We start from the raw sequence: 17498 nt of genomic DNA, 5'->3' as shown, positions 1-17498 counted from the left end.
ATAGTAAAATATTTGTATTTAACCATTCTGTGTACTATGTATAGGGTGGTGCAGTTGGGGAGAAGAAGGATGGGGAGAAGAAAGTGGAGGGGTTGAGGGGGGCATTTGGGGAGAAGAGGGGTGGGGGATGAAGGGCATATGGGGGCACAATGGTGGGAGCAGTTGGGTGGAGAAATGTTAAAATCTTTTTTAACACGCTTAATACCGGAGAGCAGTCTCTAAGCGTGGGAGAAGGGAGCAATTGATGCAGTTGGGTAGAAGGAGGGCAGTTGGTGGGGTGGGGGCAGTTGGGGGAGTAGAGGGGTGGAAGCAGATGGGGGAGGCAGTTGAAGGCTGCTGGGGTAGAATGGGCACAGTCGAGGTGTGGTGGGGGTGTAAGCTGTGTGTGGGGGTGCTGAGTAGGTGGGGGTCTGCATGTGTGTGGCAGTGGTGTTGGGGGGATTATAGGTGCCATGTGTATGTGTGTTTTCGAGAGGGAGGGAAGGGGGCTGGGTGCACAAGGGTGCTGAGTGTGGGGGTGCCTGAGTGCTGAGCGTGAGTGGGAGGGCTTTGTGCTGTGGGGGCGAAGTGCAGAGAGTGTGTGGCAGGGCTCAGTGTCAGTGTTGGGGGATTCTGGGTGCTTTGTGTGGAGGGGGCTGGGTTTGTGTGGAGGGGCCTGGGTTATTAGTGTATTTGTGGGAGGGGCTTTGTGTGATGTGCTGGGAGCATGTGTGGAGGGGAGTCTTGGGTGCAACGTGTGTGGGCGGGGCAGGTTGGGTGCAGAGTGTGGGTGGTTCCTGGGTGCTGAGTGTGAGTGGTGGGACTGGGTGTAGGGGGGTGGCTACTGCTGTGTGTAGGGGGTTCTGTGTGGGGTGAGGTGGTGCCAGCCACATCTTACACGGTGGCAGCTACATAAAGGTGCGTGGTCAGCATCGATAAGCAAAAGCATGGTGATTGCCACATGTTGCATGGGGGCAGCTACAAACAATTGCGTGGTCAAAATTAGTGGGCATATACATGGTGCCAGCCACATGTTGCATGGCAGCAACAACACATAGATGGAAGGTAGGAGTCAATAGGTAGGTGCATGGTGCCAGGCACAGAATACAGAGGAAGCAAGCTACGCATAAATGCATGGTTAATGTCAGCATTGAATAGCATGGTGCCAGCCCCATGTTGCAGGGTGGCAGGTACATACCAGTACAGAGGTTCATATCAACGGGCAGTAACGTGGAGCAAATCTCTAGGTGGTGCCGGCAGCTTCACACACTTACTGGGGTGAGACAGGAGAAGGGGGAACTCAAGGATGCACAAGCGACCCACAGGGGGCAGGGGGAGGAATACAGGCATACTGACAACAACGGGGGGTGGGAGAGGGATACAGGCATACTGGCAACAATGGGGGGCACTCACCTCACGATCTGGGCTATGAACAGGGAAACAAACAGGGCCTTAGAAGGTGGGCCTTGGGGAGGAGGGCCGATGTCCACCTGCCGGCGTCAGCATCGGGACTGAAAACCCCCACACATGAAGGGAGATATCAGGACCCCAGAGGAGACAAGGAAACTGGATTCACAATGTAGGCCAGTCTAATCGTCAGGCCAATGATGACCTAATTCAACATGATGGTTGGGGGACCCCTAGTTAGAGTGGAAAACAGTCTGAGGCACCTGTGGGGTACATACATTATAATGGAGAGAAAGAAATACAGCCATGGGTTAATAGCCGCTGATTTTTCCCATGCACTTGCACGATCCAAATGCAACATGCCTGAAGACCCTCGGTCTGTTCTCCCTTGTCTTCTCCCCTTAATTGGCTGGTAAAACTGTAGAATAGCCGTCAGGCCTACTCGCAGTGTATCAACTGTTAAATGTATATTACGCACTTAGTCTGCCTGTGCAGACTATTATTGTCTCAGAATTTCAAGGGCTCTGAGCGACTTTTGGTTTTTCCCATGTTCCCACCCTACTTGACCGCTTTGAAACACTTTCCGGTGTATAGGCGCTATATAAATAAACAATACAATACAATACAATAGATGGCCAACCAGAGGGTGCTGAAACACTAAATCCCCACTGAAAAGATATAAATCCTTCTTTGTCAGCAAATGCTGATGTGGTGAAACCTGTGTTAAAGGGCAACGAGGTAATAAGAACACTTCTTTGTAGCCCAAGGGATTTGACAGAAGGGCTCTAGCAAACGCAGCTTGTAAGGCAAGCGCTGAAAAGCACACATTTAAAGCCCCAGAATGAAAGTAATATAGAAAGGAATATATTTCTGTGTTATAAGACTGCTGACTACAACATGGGGGCAGTTGCTGGGGGCCCCACTAACCGTTACCAGAGCATACTAATCAAGGACGAGTTGGACAAAGGAACAGAAGTGAAGGACCAAAACCCAATGATGTACTTTTATAAGTTACTCACAAGTTACTCACATATAAGAAATGAAAATAATAATTGCCAGAAGTAAATGCGTTTTGTTCTAAAATATTATGTCTGTGTTGTATCTTTGTTTGCTTTATTGTGTTTTTTGGGTGAGTCAGCTTGTTTTGAGCTTGTTTCTAAGCTGAATTCAGCTTATTTTTTTCCTCCTGTCCTGGCAACACACCAACAGCAATGGCAGATCAAGTGAGTGTGGGGCTTTGGATAAAAAAACAATACAGTGCAAGGTAAGGAGGCTGCACACTGTTTTGGTGTTATTTATCTGTGAGTGGGGCTTTTGTTGTGCCTGCTCTCGGCGCCTTTTTGGCTTACTGCACAAAATCCCAGACTCATTTAAAAGTGGAAAAGGTCGCTTTAATGTGACAGGCCAAAGCTTACAATTAAACGCTTACCTGGCTCCATGGCCTTACAGACTAAAGAACTATTTTAAACAACCAATTAAATAATTAAACATTTTCATTTTCCCCCAACCATTAAATAATTAAATAAAGCCACTTCCTCCCTAACTATCCCTTGGACCCTACCGTCTCCTTACCCCTTTTCCAGGCGTCCCGCTTTCTCCCCGGGGCCATGCCCCTCCAGGCTCAATACCTGTTCCCCCGGGATGGCCCGCTTGTGCAAACAGCACCACCCCATCCTTTCCCGTGCCATTCCCCCATTGTGCTTCCCTCCCCCCACATCTAAAGGGGCCATGCCCCCGGCACCAGAAAAACCCTCCACCGAGGTGTTCTTTCTGCCCCACCCCCCACACCAGTTCTCTTTACCTCCAACTCCTTAACCAATCTGCCCGCCAAGAGCCCACGTCCGCCAGATAATGATTATTCCCATAAAGCGACAAGTGTAAACCATCCTCTCCAAAGATCATGAATCCCTCATAGACTATTTCCTTACAGTCCAAAACCTGTACCGCCACCGATGCACAAAACTCTACCATCTCTCTGTTTATCCCTTTCCTTGCCCGCTCTATCACTCCCTAATTTCTCGGTCCCCTCCCAACTCTCAGCGTCAACCACTTAGTCCCTACTACAGATGCTTGAGGCCACCCTTCTCGGACCCATAACAAAATCCCTTTATATTTTCCTAAGAAGAGACACACCCGTATTCCTTACCAGATAATTTTCCCCACCCTCAATAATCACCCCATCTGTAGGCCCATAGCTTTCCCTCAACCAAGCCAAAATAGGAAGCAACTGATCCCAGCGCAGCCCCCAAACCCGGACCATCTTACCACAACATCTTTATAGCTGAAACCCAGTTGCCTGCCAAAAAACCCTTTTCTCAGCTTCTTTCCCTGCCCACTTAACCATAGCATGTCCCACAAACCAGATTTTTGACATCTGACACGACCTCCTAGCAGCATCTGAAAAAGAAATTACAAAATCACTTACAAATCAACAACATCCTACTAAATGCAACACTCCTGCTACCTAATGAAAAATTCCTTGAAGACATCCCGTTTGCCCTGGTCCCTGACATACCCTTTGTATCTCCCTTACTTCCAGCGTCTCAACTTTTCACCTACTCCTCTCAATAGCCCAGACTGCTACCTACAGATGCTGCACCCCTCCTAAATGAATGAGTTCCAACCTCCTAACCTTTCCCACACCCCTAGTAACACCTTCCTGAATAACCTATCCTTCCTAACCCTCTCCTTATCCCTCTCCGGAAACACCCCCGGTCCTCTCCTACCTGTCCCTCTATATTTCATACCTTTCACCTAACCTTTAAACCATACCTCTTAGACCCCCTTTCCCCTCTAACCTATTACCCTCCTGCTCACCCTTGCCCCCCACCTTCCCTCACCTTACTAATATGGCCCTGCGTTGCCCATCCTGCACCAGGGGCCCACGTCCACACCCGTCCATGCAGGCCCTTTTCTTTATCACTCCTCCTCGCCAGTGCACCAGGGGCCAAACCTGTCCATGCAGTCCATGCCATATAACTAATCCTCAAGCTCCTTGCGTCCATTACCACCTGTTTTCCGCCTGCACCAGGGGCCCTAGTGCACCCCCGTCCATGCAGGCCCCTTTTCTGCCTTACTCCTCTCCCACTCTGCACCAGGGGCCAAACCTGCGCCCCGTCCATGCAGTCCATTCCATATAAATTCCTCTTCCCACCTTGCTTTGTTGCTCAATTTTTTCCCCCAGCTGCACCAGGGGCCCTAGTGCACCCCCGTCCATGCAGACCCATCTCCTCACTTCCCCCTGCAGCACCAGAGGCAGACCCGCACCCCCGTCCATGCAGCCTAAAGCTTACTCACCTTGTCGTGCGGCAAACGTGAGGGCTTTGCCACCATCGCCCATGCCCTCCAAACGACGTCCACCACCCCTTAACAATTTCCACAGTTACCTCCCCCTTGCGGCCCTTCCCTGCCTCACCTAAACGTCTTCCTCCTCACCCCTCTCCTACCCCCTTTGGATCATCCCAAAACCTCTCGTGCCCCCCCCTCCTTTTCCGATAAACTGAGCCCGACCTACCAGAACACCCCAATTTACCTGGCATGCGGTCCTTCCCCCCCACCTCCTTGCCCCGCTCCTCGCCCTGACCCACTGTCCCCTGCCTGAAAACAATCTGTGACCAGATGCCGACCCGCACACCTGCTGCACTCGTGTTTAAATTTGCACATCCACCTCATGCAGGCTTCTTTATTGAACGCCCAACATGCTGCTAAGGGCTGTCCTCTGTCTCCTCCCCTCACCCCCTCATGGGCGGGGCGACCAAGAAAGGGCCAGTAAGGCACAGGCAGCCCACTTGCTGTGTGCAATGTCGGGGCAGGCCTTGTTGGAGCCATCCATTGCAGCCAAAGATCCATGTCTATCTCCCCCCAGACAGCCTGACTGTCCTCCACCATTCTTGCTCTGAATTCCTCATCATAGCGTACCCAGGCAAAACCCCCAAAGCTCGTGAAAGCCTTCCTAATTACGTCCATATATTTAAGCAGAGCCACGCATCGCTCCGGGAATTTTTCACAATATACACTGCCATAAATGATAAATGCCGACGTCCAATTCTCAATAGTCACTGGGACCCTTGGGCGCGAAGCCAGTTCCCTCTCTTCTTCCTTAGACCCCTCCTTTGCTCTCACTTCCCTATGGAGCAACTTAAAAACATCTACAAATTCCCCCGCCTGAATCTTCTCCCTGGTCGCTGCCATCAAGTGCGCCCCCAAAGGTTTTGTAATACCCATGTAAGGCAGTTTTTTCTCCTTACCTTTCACTTCAACCTCCTTTTCTTTTTCAACTTGCACCTCGAGCACCACTGGCTCCCCCACCTTGTCCGTTTGAACCTCCCCTGAGCAAATGCTCTTCTCATCCCCCAAGGCTCCAATGGCCTGTACACCAACTTCTTTCCTTACCCCTTGCAGACCAGACACCTCATTTCCCTTCCCCTTCTCGTGTCCCTTCTCTGCCATGCAGATGACCATTCCCTTTCCCACTCACCTCTTTCCGCACAGCCCGTCTGTGGTCTGGCGTCCACACCGATGCTCCTCATCTCTTTTCTTAGATGGCTCCTACTGCAGGGACAAAACATATCAGCAGACTCACCCAGCCAATAGTTCCCCCGACCTCTTGCCCCCCAACCACCCTGCACCTGCCTTTTCCGATCCCACCTCAAACTTCTTCTCTCCTCCCCCTTTCCCTTACCGCCCTATAACCTTCTACCTCCCCCTGCACCACATAATCCTCCAATCCAACTTCATCACCCCTTAAATACCATTTTGGATGCAAGCTTGTGCCCGAGTTGAGTTGATCTTCTTCCTGCGAGCCCGGGGCGTCCGCCCCACCACTCCTTTGACGTATTCTCGGTGGTGCCGCAGAAACCCCTTCCTGGTCCTCTTCTCTCGGGCGAGGCGTGCCATCCTCCACCCTGGAATCCTCATCGCTAGGGGCCGTGCTGCACCCTCTAGGCTCTCCTTGCACTGACTGGGGAGGGGCCGTTCTAAAACCCTCTACCTCCACCTCAACAGCGGGGGCTGCGCAGCGCCCTCTGCCCTCACTCCTCCTACCTAGGGGGGCCGTTCCGCACCCCACTCTAACCTCCTCAATTGATGGGGACCTCTCCCTCCTTCTCCCACCTGCACTTTTACGCAGGTATTTACCCTCTTTTCCCCTCTGCCCTGTCGCCCCCTTCTGCACCCCATCAGCCACACCACCGTGGTTCCCTTGACCCACCCCTTTTTGAGCACTCCTGACATCCCCTAGCTCCCCTCGGCCATCATTGACTCCATCCCTCTCTGGCTCCCCCCCGAAATCATTTCACCCCTGGATGCTCTCTTGTTGGTCTCCCTCCTCATCTTCCTACCCCTGGATTCCCAAACCTCCCCTCTCCCCGCCGCGGGGGTGCAAGCCACCACTGCCGCGAGAGCCCCATCTGCTGCAGCTCTACGCTGCGGTCTACCACCACCTAACTCTGCCTCACCAGTGACCTCCACCACCGCCCCTTCCAGCTGGGCATTAGATGCCCTGCTGATAATTTCCAGGGCCTCCCTTAGAGCCCTAGCATCCACTAGACCCGTCTTAGCTCCCTGGCCCACCATCGTGCACTAATACTCTTAATGTGCACTATAAATATGCCCCTTGACAGCACCACTAGCTAAGCTAAGCCCCCGAGCCAACACCTACCCGTGGACAAATACCCCTAGGTATGTGAAACCCAGCCAAGAAAATTGAGCTCTAACAGATAATCACCCACATCAGAGTAATTAACTCTATAATACCCAAAAATATGGGAACATTAACAATGATAAACCTAAATGTATTTATTTATTTATTATTATTATTATTTTATTTTTTTATTTTATTTTTATTTACCCCCTACCACACTTACCCTTGTCCTTCAACAGCCCCCCCCTTTGCTTCTGACCTGCCCCCCAGAGATGAAACACTCAAAACCAGAAACCCACACTCACATGGGGTCAAAAATGAAAATATCACACTGCCCCCTAGTGGTTTGCCGGCCGCACCACACTATTGAAGAAATTAAGCTGTCCCTTTAAGGGAACTGCAGTGCCCCCTCTGCCGAAACGCCGGCTACCGCAAAGAGATTAATTACATTCCACTAGCTTATTTATTTATTTATTTTATATATATTTTATTATTTTTATTTTTTTTATATTTTATAAATGCTCCCCACCAAAGTACCCTTGCCCTGTAACAAGCCCTTCCCTATCTCCTAGACTGCCCCAGGCGCCAGAAAACCCAAAAACAGAAGCCCAGTATCACTTCAGGCCAATAAACGGCCGAAACACACTGCCCACTATCGAGCGGGGCGACCGCACTGAAAGGCGCAGATAACTGCAGCGGTTCCTTTAAGGATCTCACACTGCCCCCTCTGTCCTACTTCCACCACCGCGCCTGATCCACGAAGCCCACAGCAACTCCCCATGGGCCCCAGACAGAGGCTGAAATAACACCTCACCCACCAGCACAACGAGGACCCTGGGAAGGGAGATGCGGGCTCAGGCTAAAACAGAACGCGAGCCGCTCCTGCCAAAACACACGTATCGTCCTTTCTGCATTCTACAGGCAGCCACAACACTTCAAGCCTGTCACGAGAGACCCTGCACCCACGACCACGCCCACTATCTGAGGAAGGATGGATGAGGTAAGAGGGGGTACTTTATCTACGGTACCCCCGCCCAACCGTCGCCTGCCTCCCGAACCTTCCCTGGAACCTTAAATACCCCAAGGAGGCGTTCCCCCCAAGGCCCACCTTGGGTGGCCCTCAATGCGAGCTTCGTCATCCTCGTACTCGCGTGGGTCCAAATGCTATGCATAGGAATCAACCAGCTCCAAGGCCTGCCTCGCCCATGCTTCCTAGAAACGTCTGTTGCATTACGAGTAGCCCTGTTTGGCCATCTGTGTGCCTTTCCTCCATGTCTGTTCTTTTAGTGAAGTGGGAATGGTAGCCAAGCCATGCTCTTTTTAATTTTTTTTATTATTAAGTTTATTGAATTTTATAGAAAACATACAAACAACAAACTTATCAGCATTGTAATCGTAGAACTCATTGCATAGAATCCACACCCCATAACCACCCCCAACCTTCACAGAATCTAAAAAGCAAAACACACCAACTTATTATCACGTCATCCAAAAACCCACCCCACATATCATCAAACAATTTCAACTTTTTGTTCCTGCGAAGGATAACCTTCTCAATTCTGGCCTCTTGCCTCAAGTCCTCCACCCATTCTGAACAGGTCGGCCTCTCATCACATTTCCATTTTCTCAAAACAATTTTTTTCGCAGATTTTGTAGCCCTAAAAAACAGCATTTCTGTGGATAAGTGAGATCTTCCACTTTATCATCCTCACCCAAGATGATAGTGTTATAATCAAAATCCTCTTGCAGTAATAGAACCTCATTAATCTTCTCAGTGACACTCCTCCAAAATGTCCTCAGTTCATAACAGTCCCAGATCAAGTGTTCAAAGGAGCCGACATCATGCTTACACCTCCAACAGGCCTCTGAGTCAATCATCCCTCTCGCATAAAGTCTCTAGGGAGTCCAAAACACTCTATTAAGAATTTTGATTTGGCGGCATTGTTCTCCAAGATTAATGGATGTCAGAGTTACGTTTTTACAAAGAAACCTCCACCTCTCCACAGTCATATCAGAGCCAAGGACCTCAGACCACTTAGTTAACAACCCCTCTGCTGGCGTGTACTGTTGGCTCAGATTTCTATATACTTTGGACGCTATACCACCTAATGTCTTATATTCAGGTAGCCATAACTGCCAACCACCGCCATCAACAGTTCTCTGGTTCCGCAGCAAACCTCTCAATTTTCTGTATTCACCCATTGTACAGTCTCTGAGATCTTTAATTTGTGAAAGTCTTCTATAGCTGATCCATTTGCCCTCTTCCATCAGATCACTCAACCATAGTACACCACTCAGGAGCCAGTTCAACCACAATAGCGGCCTCCCATTCAGCAAAATACCTGGATTCAACCAGATAGGGATGTAATCATTATCACATACCTTGCGCTTACTTTTCTTCCATAGTTCCCTCCAACAAGTTCTCAGGAATCTTGTCGGCGGAAATGAGCGATAACCAGATCCATCCACCGTGGACAGTATGGCCCGAGGCGGCAACGGAGAAGAACTACTTGATTCCGCCAGCGTCCAAACATCCTCCGAATCTTCAATAAATGGAACCAGATGCCTGGCTCCAAAGGCCAAATGATAATTCTCAAAGTCAGGAACCCCCAAACCTCCACAGTCTTGGGGCAGCTGCAATTTCCACAAGATGAGGCGTGGCTGTTTGTTCTCCCAGAGAAAAGACTGGATTAAACTCTCAATTTTCCGCCAATGGCCCTTCTTTACGTCCAGGGGAAGCACACTGAGCATAGTTGATTTGCGGTGTTGATGTCATTTTGATGGCATTCACTCTCCCCCAGAGACTCAATTTAAGTGCATTCCATCTCTTCAGGTCCACCTCCAAAGATTGAATCACATGTGTAATATTGACATCCATTATTTTCGAGACATCATTCGTTAGCCAAATCCCAAGGTATCTCATCTTATTCGGACACCACTTAAAGAGAAAGCCCTGCATCTTCAAAACAGTGCAAGTGGTTGATGCCGGCAGCGCTTCCGACTTGGTCCAATTGATCTTGTATCCAGAAACCTTGTTGAACACATCGATCAACTCCATCAGCACAGGAATGGAGCTCTCCACATTCTGAACCACCACCAGCATGTCATCCACATACAACCAAACTTTCTGGGAGGCTGCACCAAAGCGTACGCCCTCAATTCTATCCTCTTCTCTTATCCTCACAGCCAGCAATTCCATGGCGATCACAAACAGAATCGGCGACAGTGGACAGCCTTGCCTCGTCCCTCTCCCAAGTTCAAAAATGCCTGAGTCCATGCCATTAGTCCGAACACAAGCAGTCGGCCGGGAATACAGCAGTCTTATCCATCCGATCATGGTATCTCCAAAACCAAAGCCTTTCAATGTACTTAAAAAATATGTCCATTCAATACGGTCGAAAGCTTTCTCAGCATCCAAGGACAACGCCACCACATCATTATGGTGTTCTTTGCTTTCATACAGTGTCAGCAACAATCTTCTCACATTTTCTGAAACATGTCTGCCTTTTACAAATCCAGATTGGCCTACATCTATGATATCCATCAGCGCATTCTCAATCCTCTTTTTAATTTTAAAAGGATGGGGCTAATGTGCAGGGGATGGGGGCGAGGAGGCTCATTTTAATTCTGTTCCCATCCAGCTACTGTTGCACATTACAGTGGATGTTTAGGGCTTGAACAGAACGGAGCTGCGGTGACGGCGGGAACAAAGGGCCCCGTCCGCACAGCCCTGGCGCCTTGCTCAGTAGCCACCTCACTTTCTCGGCTTTAGTGTATTGACGTTGCTATTTTTCAACACATTCATCTCCAAGTGCAGACGAATTGTGTGAAATGCCCGCCCGACTTGCCCAGCAGAGTTGCGAAAGTCTTTGGAAATGCATTCGGCGCACACCAGCTGCAGTGCAGCCTTCCACGTGAACGCACCTCTCAGGTGAGCCCAGGTATTCCATCAGTCCGATGCCAGGGACAGGCATGTCCTAGCCTTATCTTCCCATCCTACACTCTTTAGGCTTTCCTTTCCCATCTAAATGCCGGCCTACCAGTACCAGTCTGCACCAGATTTTGAAATCTGGGCTTGGTCGTGTATATATAATAAGAATCAGGCTCCCCTTAAAGGAATTAATGGAACAGAGGCACAGGTGATTTCAACCCGCCTAACCTAATATCCACAAAAGAGACATTTAATTTCATGGGGACTGAGCCAAATGGCATGAAGCAGCCGCCTGCTTTACAGGACCGCGTTCCATTGCTTCCTGGGGGTCTGTCGATTCTATACTGATCAGGACTAGGTTGAGGGACTTGAGGAGCACTTGAAGACCACTGCTGGAGAGATTAGAACACAAGAGCTGCTTGAGTCAAGACTCTGCCCGGATATCCTTTAAACACACACGCAGGGATTTTCTAGCATTCATCACCTGGCAACCACGCCAATGTGTTCCTCCAAGTCGTCTCATTATTTAAAAACATGCCATCCTACAACTGGTTTGGGAATTTGAATGGGTTTGTACAAATGAAAGGACAATAGCAAAGCTAGGCAAGTATAGGGACCACAGTTAATCGTCAACATGTAAACCAGAAAGTTTGATGCTAGCATAACACCAGAGATCAAAGCGCTTCTTTTGAACAATGGTGGTAAATTGTCTCCCCTGATCTTGCCGCGTTTGTGGGGATGGACAGCCAGGCTCTAGCCCAACTGCCCTTTGACACTCTGATGCCATCCGGGAGGGGTGGCCACGGGCAGAGCAGATACTGAGGGCCTGTGAAAGCATGCCCCCAGGGCGATACTGCTGAGCATGGTGCGCGCCCCCACACCCTGTTCCCGCCACTCTGCACCATAACGATCTCAGGCAGCCCCCTACTGAAACAATGCATGCCTCCTGTAACCTTGGCTCCCTGCTTGTGGTAATGAGTGGAACCCCAGCTTCACAGGCTTTGATAGCTGCAAGTTGAGAACCAAATGGAAGCTGTCTGTAGTGGCCAGCTCTTTCCTAGTTTGGCCTTTTTGGTTTTGCTAGCAATACTAGGCCTGACCACACAACTAATATGGGATGGAAATGAGTATCCCATGACACTAATAGTTGGTAGCAGTTCTGTCACCTAATAAAAATGAATGCAGTCTATGCCACCCTCCAAGTTCTCACAGTAGTTTTTAGTTCTTGCATCCCACCGCTGAACAGAACGGGTTGTGCCATTGCAGCAACTCCCATGCATCCTACTACACTTTCTTCTCTCAACTGATCTGGACTACGGTCCCCAAAACCTACCAGCGCTTTGAGGTCATACCAATGATATAGAGAGCGCTATTTAAATGCCAAATAACATAACATCTCTGGTCAACTAGTGTGGAGTAAAACAGCTCAAACAATCAAGCCAATATGCAGCACACACACAGGCTTGAATGCTTTTAGTGCTGCTGGGAATGGGTGTAGCATTTAATTATTTTAGTACATTGTGATGGTGAGTTGGGCCTGTTGGGATTGATTGGACATGACCGACTGTGTGCCGGAGTGAGCATAACTGTGTTTTTAATCAGTGGCTTAGTGTAACCTATAGTGACTATTTCAGAGTAAGCGTGACTGAGTCCAGCCAAGCGCTTGTAACTGAATGACTGGGATTGTGAGGAGTGACTGAATGTGACTAAGTGGTGGTGTGAATACATGAGTGGCTGAGTGATTGAGTGACTCAGACTGGCAGACGAAGTGAGTGACTTGCTGACTGACTGGCTAAGTGAAGGAGTGAATGAAAATGCTACCTTTTTTTAAGAATGGTATCTTAAATTTAGTATTTCTTTTAAAATGTGTTTTTATTTTTTCTTGGTCATTTTATTTTGGTATTTTATATTGTACTTTTTGACCCCTTCAACTGCATAGAGGGAGTGATCGAGTAGCTGGGCAGGAGGGTGGGAGAGGTTGTGGGAGTATGAGTGTGGGTAGAAGATATTGTCTGCGCGTTGTTAGGATATATTTTATGTATGGGGTGTAAGAAGGGTAGGGGCAGTTGGAGGAGAAGTGGGGTGGGGCAGTTGGGGTAGAAGGGAATTTTGTCACTGGTCACAGCACTCGCTATTCACCTCACATCCTGTCTCGATGCAAACTAGCTGAAGCTTGCTGCACCAGTTCTAAATCGAGTGGCTGAAGGCAGACCTGGTTAACACATTTTTATTACACCAGTAGTGGGTTTAAAACTCAAATTAAGTAATTAACTCTCAGAAGACTACTTTGAAGGGCCTGGAGGTAAAATGAAACAATTTGTGTCAAACTAAAAGCCATCATAGGTAGTGAGTTTAATTTTTTTGCTGACTTTCCTTGCCCAGTATGAAGTGCCATTTGTTGCTATTAGAAAGTCCAATATTAATGTTTGTGCTACTATTTCAGTGTACTCGGATAGAATGAATGTACATCAGGAGCTAGCCATCGCACACTGCCTGGAACTGGCTCTTCGGTGGAAAAAGTGGGGTGGAACCACTCAAGGACTTTTGTCCTGGTCCGGCAACATCAGTAAGCACCCCTTAAGTAAAAAAAAAGATGTTTTCTCTTCCCCAAGTGCTGCCATTTTATGGGTTTTCCGGAAATGTTACTATAACAATTGCTGATCACCCTGCAGCTTAAATTCAGGCGAAGAAAGTCCTTTGCACATGAAATAGATATGAGTGTCCCAGTGGTTCAAAAGATAGCTCAGAGTGTTAAGATTGTGTTGTAGAGACTTATGTTTTTAAGTAAAGCCAATACCTTGCATTGTGGTACTTGCAGTTTAATTAGTTCCATGTGGATGATAAAACTGCATCACACTGTTTTTTTAGGGATTTATATTTCATGTACTTTTCGATCCCTCTCTATAAACAAAGTATTTTTGAAAGACAAGCATGTAACACTTTCTTTTATTAACGTAGACCTGAGAACAAATGTGTTCATATTTAAGTTCTTCACACTTCTGTCCTATCACTAGTACTTACTGAAAGCAACATGAATATGTGTGAGCATGATGGAGGCTGCAGGAAGCAAACAGCAGGCAGCGAAGGCTGCAAAATGCCAGGGTGAAAGCACAGCCACGTCCAGATAGCATTGGGCATGGGTGGTACAAAGGTCTGGCTGGTGCAGGTGAGGAGAGCTGGGATCGGGGGTGAGGGTGGGGTTATCTAGTGAAACTTGGAGATTGGGTGTTTGTTGTTTTGGCGAGGTTGAACATGGTGAGAACCCGGGGCGAGGGCCACCGTAGCTGCACTCACTTCATCTCACATTGTCTCTGCCTGTGACTGCGAATGTGTTGCTTAATAGTCTTCTTGGTGACCTGGTGGGGATTTCCCTCATGCACTTGTTTTTCTCCCAGCATTTGGGTATCTGGGAGTGTAGGATAGCCAGCCATACACTATATGCAGTGCCACCAACACCTACACTTTTTGTGTGATAGGAAGACTCAGATCCTGAATAAAATGTCAATTCCCGCAACCTAATGGGATGTCAAATTCCAATAAGAGTAGGAATACAACTACCAGCCTGGTATGAAGGGGGCAGTTAGATTTGCTTCCTGGATCAATGTACTCTGTCACTGTAACGAAGTGGCACCCCTGCAACATCATGTGTTAATCACTGATTCTGCAACTGCATTAGTCTCTCCCCACTTGCCTCTCCACTCTTTCTCACTATTCACTCTGTTCTCTCCTCTTCTCCCCTTCTTCCTTTTCCCTCTCTCCTCTCCCTTCTTTACTCTATGCACTCTGCACTTACTCTATCAGAAGAGCACTGGTGCAGTGGTGGGGGCAGTTGTGGTAGAAGGGAATTTGGTCATTGGTCATGTGTAATATTAATGTTTGTTTAGTGCGATATACATTTGCATCGGAAGCTGGCTATCGAAAGTGCCTGGAACTGGCTGTTCAGTGGAAAAAGAGGGGGACCGGAACCACAGAGTGCCTGATCCTGGTCCGGCAACAGCATCAGAAGTAAGCACCCCTTGAGTAAAAAGCAAGTTGGTTGACACCCCTATTAAAAGTAATGCTTTATTTTCTCAGTCAATATGCAAGTGAAATCTTACACTTCTCCTGCCTCATCTCTCCCCTCTTCCCCTGGCATTCCTGTGAAGACATCTTGGGGTTGATACCCTTGTAAAATTTGCAATCGACTATATGCCTGAGCCTATAGATCTATAATTGTATGTATTGTGCTTACAAAGCTGTTTCACCAAAGCACGATAGTATGTGAATAAATAACCAGTCAGGCACAAAAGCAGTAAGAAAAGGAAGATAAACAGATAAACAGAACATCAAAAAGAGAGCATATACTTGTGGATGTGGCTTTAGCAAATATTGAAATCTGAAAAATTTCCATATCGTGATATAGTTTTTCAGTTTTGAGAAATCTAATAATTTTTCATTTATTATATGCACAGAGGAAAATTCTTCTTGTTACAGGCTTCATGGTGAACCCTGTGAAACCAAGGGAGATTGTGATGACAGCAAAAAAAGACAGAAAAGCAACTTGGCACCTGCTGAAAAAACTGCTGGACCGTGAATGTAGCAAAATGGCAGAAAAGGGACGATTAACATTGGATTGTAATCGACAAGAAGCTATAAAAAGGTACATAATGCCATTCAGAACACATGTTTAATGTATTTATTTGGAGGTTATACAGTGCAAGTTGTCTACCGTGCTTCCTTTCGTCCATGCATCCCTGTGCCACGCACATCTTCAGCAAAGTTATAATGCTTGTTGAGCACCTCCTTTCAAGATCTACCGTGTTGGTTACGTGTTTTTTGCTAGCTCTTTTCAAGGTATTTCTACAGAATTCTAGCTTTTTGCATTTCAGAATTCATCAGTTGAAGCAACGGAATTGGACGTTGCAGAACCTGAAAAGCACTGGCAAACAAAATTGGGATCTACAGACTGAAGCGGCAGGCACCCGACTTGTCTTTTTCTATGCAAGTCTAGTTGCAATTTAGGGAATGCAAAATTCATCTTATTTTTCAAAACATTTAGTTACTGTATTATAATATGCTACCTGGGCTCGTTTGAGGGATCTGCCTTGCTGCCTGGGCTTATTCTGCCTCCGACTCACAGGCCTGCGTGTTCCCTGCGTTGGTGCTGGGTCCTCTCTTCCCCTTACTCCCTTGCATGCTTTTGTGTTCTCCCCTCTCTGACCCTCTTGCTGCATGGGCTGGGCAGGTATTCCTCCCTTTTGCTCCCTTGGATGGGTTTTCGTCATCCTCTCCTTTACTCTCTGGGCTGGGTCTGTGTCCCCACCTTCTTCTTGCTCCCTGGGATGGGTCATGCCCCCCTCCCACCACTCAGCTCCTTGGGCTGAGTCTGTTGCCCCCCCTCCCTTGCTCCATGGGCTGGTTCTGGGTCTCCATCTGACTTCCTTGCTCCCTGGGCTGTTTCTGGGTCTCCACCTGACTGCCCTAGGCTGGGTACCCGTCTGGATGCCTGGGCTGGTTCTGTGTCACTCCTTCACCCTTGCTCCCTGGGCTGGGTCCCCACCTGATTCCTTTGATCTCTGGGTTTAGCCTGGGTCCACATTGGACTCCCTGGCTGGTATTGTGTATTTTTTTTTTATCTATTATGTCCGCATTTTGTAAAGCACCCAGTCTGGGACTGCCATACAGTGATGCTTGTGTCCTATGTACACAGTTTTAGGTTGAACCTCATTGTGCCTCTTTTAATAAATACAATTGACTAAAACACAGGTTTTGTGTGTTTGTTTTTATTCCCATTAATCTTGCTCGTCTTTCATGCCATTGTGCCCAAATGACTAAGACCCAATGAGTGTAATCACATTTGGAAGGTTTCTTTTCAGGGTAATAATTAATATTTTTTTGAGATTTCTACACGATTGTTTGTGGATTGCATTACATTTTTGTAGGATTATTTTGGGATTGCATTCTAATTAACATATTTCAGGTGCCTAAAGTTCTCATTGAACAATCCTGGAGTAATCATGAAGTTCTCATGGAGTCATCCTAGAGTAATCTGAAGTCATCCTGGAGTAATTCCCACTCATCCTGAAGTTGTTGTGCAGTCATCCTGGAGTAATCCTGAAGTTGTCATGCAGTCATCCTAGAGTAATCTGAAGTCATCCTGGAGTAATCGCCACTCATCCTGAAGTTGTCACTGAATCATCCTGGAGTAATCCAAGATCATCACTAGAAGTAATCTGAACTCATCCTGGAGTAATCCCACTCATCCTGAAGTTGTCGTGGAGCCATCCTAGAGTAATCCAAGATCATCACTGGAAGTAATCTGAACTCATCCTGGAGTAGTTTCTGTGATAACTCTAGAGTCATCATCCCATTAAATATTTTGGCCTGTACACATACTTCAGGATGATCTTCCTGAACTATCCATGGATGACTCTAGAATGAAGTCATCGGATGACTCCAGAATGATTCCAGGATGATCTTCCTTTTTGACTGGGGTAGGCATGCTATAATTGCCATATCATATCATATTACCTCGCCCTCACGTCAGACGCTGAAACTCTG

The 17498-nt window shown here is 47.8% G+C and overlaps 1 long non-coding RNA gene across 1 annotated transcript in view; it reads left to right on the top strand.

Moving 5' to 3' along the window:
• LOC138504218 (uncharacterized) overlaps positions 1-16692 on the top strand; it is a 581329-nt gene extending 564637 nt beyond the window's left edge. Inside the window, exons 4-5 of the long non-coding RNA XR_011279807.1 lie at positions 15432-15597; positions 15827-16692. This is a non-coding gene — a long non-coding RNA (uncharacterized lncRNA). The remainder of the gene's footprint in view (positions 1-15431; positions 15598-15826) is intronic.
• Positions 16693-17498: the final 806 nt, after the last annotated feature.

The sequence above is a fragment of the Ambystoma mexicanum genome, chromosome 11 (assembly GCF_040938575.1).
Source record: "Ambystoma mexicanum isolate Mex_15411 chromosome 11, UKY_AmexF1_1, whole genome shotgun sequence".
NCBI lineage: Eukaryota > Metazoa > Chordata > Amphibia > Caudata > Ambystomatidae > Ambystoma > Ambystoma mexicanum.
This window is presented reverse-complemented; position numbering and strand designations above follow the sequence as displayed.